The 11109-nt window shown below is 33.0% G+C and overlaps 1 long non-coding RNA gene across 1 annotated transcript; it reads left to right on the top strand.

Moving 5' to 3' along the window:
* The first annotated feature begins 272 nt into the window (after positions 1-272).
* LOC128203581 (uncharacterized) lies at positions 273-9229 on the top strand. The gene is made up of 4 exons (XR_008255981.1): positions 273-391; positions 1679-1770; positions 3999-4101; positions 7141-9229. It is a non-coding gene; the product is annotated as an uncharacterized LOC128203581 (long non-coding RNA).
* Positions 9230-11109: the final 1880 nt, after the last annotated feature.

Here is an 11109-nt window from a genome sequence, read left to right as displayed (position 1 = left end):
TATAAATTTTAAGCATGTCTGGTTTTGACTCCTTTAAAATTCATCTTAAATTCTGGGTACTCAATTAGTTGAGCTTAACCTTTGAATTGTTAAAAACTTAAGTTTGCAAAATGTCGATTGAGTATATATTTCATGAATTTCGTCCTCAAAATCTTTGGGTTTATGAACTTTTCTGCATATCTATCTCATTTATGACTTCATAAAGAGTTGTGTATGCCTCGAATGAGTGTTTACAGGCATTTTTCATACTTAAACAGTAGTAGAAGATATAAAAATTCTTGCTTGCAGATTCTGATGTGCCAATAAGCTGCAACATTTTTCTGGGAAGTGGTCATGCAACCTGAATTTAGGAGATGCCGCTCTGAATCCAATATTTCAGGAGGGTGAAGATGTAAGTCAACTCTGTAGTTCTTGTTTGTGTGTATATGATTCAAAAGAGTGACATTTATAGCAAATCAGTTATAATCAAGCAGCATATAAACAATGGAAAAATGCTTTAATTAATTAATTTAAGTGAGCCTTAAAAACGTTCTTAAAGTAATAAAAAATCTAAATCGGGCATAATAATGCTATCTCTGCATTTTCTACATCATGTAGCCATCTCACATATGAAAACACTAGCAGTTGTCATGAATCTCAGTTTTGGGCATTTTTTGCCATTTCTTATGTATAGTGCCATTTGTCCGGAGCAATCAGTTTGGCATATAGTGGTGTTTAGACTGTCTATAAACACATGATCACTATCTTTATATTGTAAACAGAGCAGTTATGTTAACTTATGTATATGAGTGTACCAGATAAGCATAAATTTGACAAGTTGAAGTATTTCAGTTTGGCTCTATGCATTTTTTATGCTAAAAACTAAGCTGATAAAGTGGAAAAATCTTAAAGAGTTAAGGCAGGCCAGTGCAGTGGTGCTTTTTTATTTACACTTTTAAAACAACTACGGAAAACTTTACTTGGTCAGATTATTCCAATGCATAAGGAAATAATGGCTCTTCAAAGGATGGCGGCTTGTTCATTTAACAGAAATGATTTATTTCTGCTTTTTATGATAATACCACAAGTGCTAATACTTGTCTCATTCCTCAAGTATTGAATATATCATTGTCAAACTTTCAGTTTGTGTCACATATAGCCTGAAATTGAACTATATGAGTTTTTGAAGTCCGTTTAGGCAAAAATATTACTTACATAGGCTCAAGCCCTGGTTATCTGCCCCCATTGACCAAGATCCGGATGTTAATACATCAAAAAGAGTGCTTGTGTACAAGTATCAACATTTTATTAAAGTTTATGTGTACATGAAACATATAGTTAAAACAACTGTGGTCTCACGCCAGGTTATCTTACACATGTGTTCGATAAAAATATTAGTAATAGGTATATTAAACGGAAAACAAGGGTAAGCATGCGATAAATCATCATTGTTAACGTTAAAATTTCAGTTTCAGAATAAGAATTATTGTCATTTATTTTTCACCACATCTAACAATAAGGTAATCAAATTTCAAATAAACATATGTTTACTGTAAACATCACCATAGTCAACAGGTAATCCGCTATGATCATGAAAACATACATGTATTTGTACTGTATTGTTCACGTGATGAAGTGGAGTTTTAGCGAAGCGTGTGAATATGAACAGATCACTTGAGTGTCACTCCCCTTATTCCAGTCAAGTGATCACTTGAGTGTCCCTTACGGCAATGTGGTTGGAGTGTGGGTGAGAGTGGATGTTCTGAATTCAGCAGCTGTTTCATCCATAAGGTCAGATTTTTCAGAACTTTGTAAGATTAACAAAATTGTTAACAATATTGTTGTTGACTTAAATCATGAATTATTTTATGGTGTGCTTATATGTGATATGAATCATTAATTACAGTTTGATACTCTTATATATTGTTTGGTCATGAAAAGTTTCATGATACTGTGAACACCACTCAGATTTGCCGGAGGATTTCACATTGCATTATGTGATGGACCTTTACAAACATTTTGGACAACCCAGTATAAGTTGCTGCACTAAGGGAGCATAAATGGATGACATTTTGTTTTTGCTTGAGTTGTTCATCCGTCAGTCCCTCTGTCCATCACAAATTGTGTCAGCTCCATATCTCTTAAACTGCTTGAAGTATTCTTAGCTCAACTATTCAAGAAATAGGGAGGCTTTACGACCCGCCATGGCATCAGCACCCGAATAAAGTTTTAAGGCAAGTTGGCATTTTCACCTTTGCTCCAATATCTTTCATTTGATTAACTTAATTCTTCACACAGTTGTTCAGGACAATCAAACAATGAGGTTGCATAACTCAATATTATCCGATTGATTAAGTACTAATTATGGCACCATTGTGTCCAGTTACAGTTTAAAGCTAAGGTTGGGTTTTCACTTATTACTTCTGTACCCTTCATTCAATTTATTTAATAGTTCACAGAGTTAACTTTCATAACTCATATTAACCCTAAATTACTGATTATGGCCCTTGATTGACATTTTTTTTCCTTTTGACAGGCACATTTTTTTTTATATTTTTCACCAGGTTTTCACAAAATAAAACCTGGTTAGAATAACTTACGCTGTTGTTGGGATGGGCCTGCATGCATGATGAGGGCCACATCAAACACACCTATGGTATCGAATAATTTTAGTTAGGTTTTGACATGTGGTGACCAAACTTGGTATATAATAGGAAGAGGTTATTGAGACCTTTTATGGGATTAGGTTTGGGGCCATTAGGATCAAGGTCACTGTTACTATAAATAAAAGAATGGTCTGAAAGAAATTTGGAATTCAGGAAGAGTTTATAGAGACCTTTCATGGGATTGTGTTTGGACATGGTCAAGGTCACTGCTACTAAAATAGAAAAGTGGTTAAAACTAAGTAACTTTAGTTATGGTTTACACATTGCAACCACATTTGGTATAAAGGAAGAGTTTATGGAGACCTTTCATTGGATTGTCTTTGGGCGCCTGTTACTAAAAATATATAAAAATAGATAACCATTTGGAACTGACTATCTTTCGTTAGGGTTGACATATTGTGACCAAACTTGGTATGTAGGAAGAGTTTATGGAGGATTTCCATAGGATTACATTTGGGGCCCCAGTTTCAAGGTTAATGTTACTAAAAATAGAAGAAAAAAAACAGTTAAAACTGAATCTCACAATGAGGGCTGAAGTTTTTCTGTCAATCATTTAAAACTGGTTTCGTCGCATTGCAGCGTTTCTTTTTGACTTTTTTATTTGGCTTTTTGTATTGCTTTTGACAGGCACATATTACATCATTATTGTATTTATTTCTAAGACAAAGCATTGTATAGTCGAGCGTGCTGTCCTATGACAGTTCTTGTTAAGTAAATAGTACGTTTGAAGTTTTCAGTATAACAGGTTATAGAAGGTTAACAACTATTTGATATTCTATTAAATTTCATGGAAACTTATTTGTTATGGAGTGAATCATTTTGCAACTAACGCAATAATATATATGTGTTTTGGGATAAACCATTTAAATGATCATTATTATTATTGTCCGATAGTAAATTGAAATGCTTGGTCAGATTCGATTCAATTATCGATATCAAATAGTCAGATTTTCAAACACTTCTGTCTTGCTTAAAATATAACTTTTGCCTCTTTTTTATTCACCTTAAATAAACTCCATGTAAGCACGTATAAGTCAATAACTCAGCTATTTCTAGATGTATTGCATTGGAACTTTAAGTATGATAACTCTATCTTGCATTATAATAAAAATTCTGCCCCTTTATTATTTGACATTCTGGTAAAGGTAAATTGGTATTTTATCGAATTTTACAGTTATCCATGCATGTTGCACTAAAACTTTGCAATTTTAAAACTTAAAAGCGGCATTGTTGTTGAGCAGCCTGTCTCTGTGACAGCTATTGTTTATTTCATTTTTAAAAAAAATGTGTTATGTTGTAGGCTATTCAATTGTAACATGCAATTTTATTGAAGGATGAAATTTTTCCGATAAGGTCCCTCAGGAGGCACAAGAAGAGGCGCCTCAGCACCTGGCCAAAGAGACTTAGTCAACAGGCAGTCATCGGGATGATTGGAGCCTTAAGGCAGGTGATTATTGTAAGTCTTACAAAGACACTGTAAATATTGTTCATCCAACAGAGTTCTTCAATATTCTTGAAAGTGAGATTGTGTCAGTCAATATTCACATGGTACTTATATGTTGTGTTAACTGAACACATATTCTGGTTTTTGCTTTTGGTTTAAATTATACAGATAATCTTACGTATCTCATTGTTCATATGTCAGTTTGAAAAAAGGATACATATCTCAAGATTCCATATGAAAAAAAAATATATCAGTGGAAAATATATCGAGTGTAACATTTTGTATAGATTATAATTGCATGTCATTCTTTGTCTTCTAAAGTAGATCTTCATGTGTCCAGTTAGTGCAGTGATTAGCACAATCACTTCTCACCTACAGGACCCAGGTTTGATTCCTGGCCTGGGCGGATGTGAGTTTGGTTTGTAGTCACATAATGGCAGACAAGTGGGTTTCCTCCGGTGCTCTGGTTTCTCCAACACCACAAGACCACGCTCTCCCAAAATATCCTGAGTGATTAATATAATGTTGTAATAACTTTTAAGCTCACCTTAGCCGTAGGCTGAGGGTGAGCTATTAGGATCGATAAATGTCCGTCGTCTGTCCACACTTAGTTTGTTAATACTCTATTGGTCACATTTTTGCCTCAATAGTCACGAAACTTGGTCAGTATGTTGTCCCAGTAATTACTCAGACTAGTTTGAATATGGGTCATCTGGGACGAAAAACTAGATCACATGACCCAAAAACAGAAAAATCTTGTTAAAACTCTAGAGGCTACTTTTTCAAATAAAATATCCTGGAAATTTGTCAAAAGGGTTGTTTCATTGATTACTAGCTCAAGTTTGAATATAGGTCATCTGGGGTCAAAAACTAGGTCACAGAGCCCAAATAAGAAAAAACCTTGTTAACACTCTTAAGAGTTAACATTTTCAGCCCAAATGTCCTGGAAATTTGTCAGAAAGGTTGTTTCAATGATTTCTAGCTCAAGTTCGAATATGGGTCATCCGGGGTCAATAACTAGGTCACAGAGCCCAAATATGGAAAAACCTTGTTAACACTCTAGAGGTAACATTTTCAACCCGAATATCCTGGAAATTTGTCAGAAAGGTTGTTTTGATATTTTTTAAGTCAAGTTCGAATATCGGTCATCTCTTGTTTTTATTGTTATTTATTGTTTTAAAATCATTGTAGGTACCAACTTAAAACTTCATGAACTTATTCACAGTAAATTGAGATTTTTTGTGACAAGTTATATAAAATCCAACCTAAATATTGTAAGAGTTATTGCCCTTTGAATCTTTTTAAACAAATACATATTTGTCATGTGTTTAAAAAACTTGACATATTATAGTTCCACCTATGGTGTATTGAGACAGGCCACCATCAAGTATGTAGTCCGATCAATTACTTTTTAACCCTTTGTCCAGTCATGACCAAATTTGGTCAAAATGTGTATGAACGTGTTTGATGATTAGCAAAATTGCTGTAGTTACCATAGAGTTATTGTGCTTTAATCATAGAAATTACGTAAAGTTGCTTTTGTCCTATCAATAACTTTTTAAGCATTTGTCCAATCATCACAAAATTTGGTGAGAATGTGAATGGGCATAATACATCAGATAAGCCAAATCTTTGTTATTGCCCTTTAATTATAAACAAGTCTATAGCACAAAGTTTTACTCAAGTGAGCGATATAGGGCCATCTTGGCCCTCTTGTTTATTTTTTGTCTAAGAAAGAGGAATTGTTTGAGTAAATATCTGCAAAACAATGATATAAGATTGCTGACAAAAATTCAGATCGTATATTTTTATATTTCCATTCGAAAATTAATGTTTTATGGCTTAAACCGTCTAACGGTTTAAGAAAAATGCATAAAACATCATTTTTTTAACTTAAATATAAAATATGCGATCTAATTTTAAGTTTTCAAAACATTCAATCTGTACTGGTTACAAATATGTAGATGAATCAATTAGGTGTAAAAAGATACCTGGTATGTTTGGTTTCGGTTTTCCAACCTACCAATTTTTTGCTCAGTCAAAAGCAAATTTTAAATGCCCTGAGAAATGTTTTTATTATGTGTTTGATTTTTTACTTTAAAACGTTTAACAATACCAATGATGCCACAACAATAACTGACTTTATAGATGTTCTTAAGTTTATAATTTATAGTTTTGGGTAACAGTCCAATTTTAAGCAACACTCTGCTTAAGAAAAAAAAAAAAAAAAAAGATTTGCCATCTAAAACAAGATTTTTCATGCCTGACAATAGTGAAAATAATTTCAGTTATCTTTAGCTCGACTATTCAAAGAATAAAGAGAGCTATCCTAAACACCCGAGCGTCGGCATAACCACTTATGTTAAAGTTTGCGTACCACCTCAAATATTTTCAAAGTCCATTGACATATGGCTTTGAAACTTAGCACACTTGTTCACCATCATGCCCCCAACCTGTACACATGAGGAGGTAACTCTATCAAGCATTTTGACAAATTTATGCCCTATTTTTTACTTAGAATTTCGTTTAAGTTTGCGTACCACCTCAAATATTTTCAAAGTCCATTGACATCTTGCTTTGAAAATTTGCACGCTTGTTCACCATCATGCCCCCAACCTGTACACATGAGGTGGTAACTCTATCAAGCATTTTGAAAAAAATAATGCCCCTTTTTCTACTTAGAATTTACGTTAAAGTTTCCAATTTAATTAAGCACATCATGTATTGCATTGAAATCTAATCTAACAGTGATCCATGCATGTTTCGCCAATACTTTTCAATCCATACACTGAAAAGCAGCGGAATAGTTGAGCGCGCTGTCTCTGTGACAGCTCTTGTTATTTCTCCACTGTTCTATAATTTTATCTTATTATTAGAGAATGACTATATTGAAACAGGAAGAGGGGTGATCATGCTATTGTGATTCTAAAAGGAAAATGAATAAGTCATATTGCCAGTTAGAAATTTATTTATGTAATTTATGTAATTACTTAAATATTGTAGAAAAATAGCTATTTCTTGTTTATCATTTATCATTGTGTAATATTTCAGACAAGGGATTCCACAGCAGCAGCTTGTGTGGTCCCAAAGGTGTATCGAAGATTATCAGCGCCATATGAAAGAGGTAGATCTGATTGATCTGATAATGGGGTATTACATGTCGACCACCGATCAAGCAAGTAATGGCCTTGTGACCCATCACATGCAGATTACAGCCGCCCACAATTCCTACATAATATCACAGGACAGCAATCCTGAGGCCATACAGCGGGAGTGGCCCAAGTACCAGGACTTCATTGAAGACCTTGTAAAGGACCTGATCGGGAATTACAAGGCATCTCGTGCAGCACCTTTATCTTACATTGAAAAATGGCACCCGTTTCTCGTGCACAACATGACATTCAGTGGAGATTGTACCGGGTACATAAAGTGGTGCCAGGAATGTTGCTTAAAATCATCCGTCTATATACAAGCTTGGTGCTTGACATGAAATGTGCCGGTGTTCAAGGACTTTGTGGCCTGACACGTTTAACACTTCTAAAGCCTGTAATAGCGCTGATATGTACATTTCATTGAGTGTCCAACTTTGGACAGAAATTATAATCTGTTTAATGAATTTCAGATTTAGGCATAAAAAAAGTTCTAAACTAAGAAATATATAAAAGAAAAATTTATATGCTTTCCTTAGGTTTGTAGAGATTTATCAGTGAAATGTGATATTTCACAGTTTCAAACAGTGAAACAACATTTTGATATTTTCACTTTTTTGTTCTCACTTCCCAATCAAACACCAGTGTGCACAGGACTGGGACACTAGTTCCATGAAGTCTTTTCCGAAATGACATCTCCTTCAAATACAATTTGGCACTTATTTTTCTAGAACCTACAATAAAATGTCATTTTAATATCCTTTTAGGCATATTATAAAAAATTACGCCACTAGTGAAATATAACTTTGATGCTCACTCAGTGGATTATATGTTACGACCATACACTAAAGTTATCACACAATTTAAGTCTATTGATAAGATGTTCTAACTTTATTTTGTATAAAAAAAAATATTTAAACATGAAAAATTATTCTTTTCATAGACATGATTTATTAACATGCATTGCAGAAATTTATTACCAGGAATAATTTAAAATTACAGGTACATTCGATCATTTTGATACTGTTTATAAGTAGAATGCATACTTCATATACTGATGTATGGAGAGAATAACAATAAAAACACTGTACTTTTAATGAAATTTACTTTCTTTTAGATTGAGAGGTCATACCCGGTAAAATTTGGTTATTATTTAAATATTATTGAAAGTTATTCAGACTTCATTTCCTGTTCAGACACAATTAAAACCAAATGTTTTTACGAAATCTACAAATACTACACTTTCCTCTTAAAGGGACTGTACACCAGATTGGCACCAAAAAACGTTTTTTTTTATTTTTTGGTAAATTGTCAAATGTATAAATTCCAATAAGTAAATTGTAAATAACCTGTAAATAAAATGTACATACGGGAAACATGGTCAGATTTCCTTTTCAAATATACGTATTAGTTTATGAGGTTTTATAACAAAAAAAATAATTCAACTGCCAGATGGCTTATCAGTTATTTTAAAAAGGCCCGTATATTTAAGGTAACTATCATATCTTGATGGGTCTCTTAATGGGTCTCGGAAGGAAATGGCTTAAAAACTGAAATTGTTTTGGTTTTTTAAATGTATATTTTACCGATCACTGCATCTTTGTTATGCTGTAATTTTGTTTAGAGTTATTTCTATGAGTTTGGCTTTGAGAATGCATTGAATGTATGATTCATTGTCCTTCACACTGTTGTGTCTATTTCAAATATAAAATTTTGTTCAGTGACTTGCTTCATTTTTATCGTTGTATATAAGTTTTATAATTATGCTAGTAGCGGTATGATAACTAACTTATTTCTTTTAAGCTTTGATTTTGAAATGTTACAGTAAGCTGTTTAGTGTGCTGTTTGTTATAACTTAAAAACCTTTTATTTACACTCAAGTTCATGATTTTGAAAAAAAGCTGTTGATTTTCATATAGAAATATGGTGGATATTTAGAAATATTTTGTATGATTTTCTTTTTAACCATTTCTTTTCATTTATTTTACCCAATTTCATTCTGCTGTAAATAATAGATATTTATTTCTAAGATGTGTCTTGTTCTTCATAAATATATGTGTGTCTTTTTAGCTCGACTATTCGAAGAATAAGGAGGGCTATTACTACTCGCCCCGGCATCGGCGTCCAGTTAAATTTTTAGACAAGTTTGGATTTTCCTTTATAACTCCAATATCCTTCATTTCATTCACACAGTTGTTCAGGACATCACACAATGAGGTTAGATAACTCTATGTTATCCTTTATAGAAAGTATAGCCCCTGATTGACTAAAGAACTTAGATAAAACTTTTAGGGAAGGTAAAGGTTTTAGGGCAAGTTGGGATTTTATGAATAGCTTCTATACTCTTCATTCAATTCACTTAATACTTCACACAGGTGTTCAGGATCATCACATAATGAGGTAACATAACTCCATATTATCCTTTATACAAGCTTTTGGCCCTGATTGACTAAAGATTTAGGTTTAAGTATTAGGGCAGGGTTAAAGTTTAAGTGCAAGTTGGGATTTTGGTAAAACAAACTTATTCACCCTTCATTCAATTCACTTAATACTTTGCACAATTGTTGATGACCATCTAACAATAAGGTTACATAACTCCATTTCAACCCTTTTTACAAATTATGGCCCTCAATTATTTTTTTATTTTTATTTTTATTTTTATTTCTTGTGACAGGCACATTTTTATATTCTTAAACAGGTTTTCACAAAGGGAAATAATTTAAGCTATGTTTGACATATAGTGACCAAACTTGGTATAGGAAGAGTTCATGAAGACGTTTCATTGAATTGCTTTTGAAAACAAGGTTAAAGTCACTGTTGCTAAAAATTGAAAAAATGGTTTGTACTTAATGACTTCAGTAAGGGTTGACATATTGCGACAAAACTTGGTATATATGAAAGGTTTATAGAGACTTCTTATGAGATTGTGTTTTGGGACCCGAGAGTTATGGTCAAGGTCAAGGTCACTGTTGCTTAAAATAGAGAAATGGTTAGTACTGAATAACTTCAGTTAGGGTTAACATATTGTGGCCAAACTTTGTATAAAGGAAGAATTTATGGAGACCTTTATTGGGTTTGCGTTTGGGGCCCCTAGGGTCAAGGTTACTGTTACTAAAAATAGATAATAGTGTAGTACATGTAATTAAATAACTTTACAATGTAGTTAGGGTTGACCTATATTGTGAACAAACTTGATATATAGGAAGAGTTTATGTCTAAAGAGTACTTGGTATACACATGACATTGTTAACATGAAACTTGGTGTGCACATATGACAGTGTTTACATGAAACTAGGTATACATATGACGGTGTTTTCATGAAACTTGGTGTACACATATGACAGTGTTAACATAAAACTTGGTGTGCACATATGATAGTGTTAACATGAAACTTGGTGTGCACATATGACAGTGTTAACATGAAACTAGGTATACATATGACAGTGTTTTCATGAAACTTGCTGTACACATATGACAGTGTTAACATGAAACTTGGTGTGCACATATGGCAGTGTTTACATAAAACTTGGTTAACACATGACAGTGTTTTCATTAAAATTGGTATACACATATGCCAGTGTTTACATGCAACTAGGTATACACATATGACAGTGTTTTCATGAACTTGGTGTACACATATGACAGTGCTAACATGAAACTAGGTATTCATATATGACAGTGTTTTCATGAAACTAGGTATACACATATGACAGTGTTTTCATGAAACTAGGTATACACATATGACAGTGTTTTCATGAAACTACGTATACACATATGACAGTGTTTTCATGAAACTAGGTATACACATATGACAGTGTTTTCATGAAACTATGTATACACATATGACAGTGTTTTCATGAAACTAGGTATA

This window comes from Mya arenaria, chromosome 9 (assembly GCF_026914265.1).
Source record: "Mya arenaria isolate MELC-2E11 chromosome 9, ASM2691426v1".
In the NCBI taxonomy this organism is placed as follows: Eukaryota; Metazoa; Mollusca; class Bivalvia; order Myida; family Myidae; genus Mya; species Mya arenaria.
Note: the sequence above shows the minus strand (reverse complement) of the source record. Positions and strands in the feature narration are given on the sequence as shown.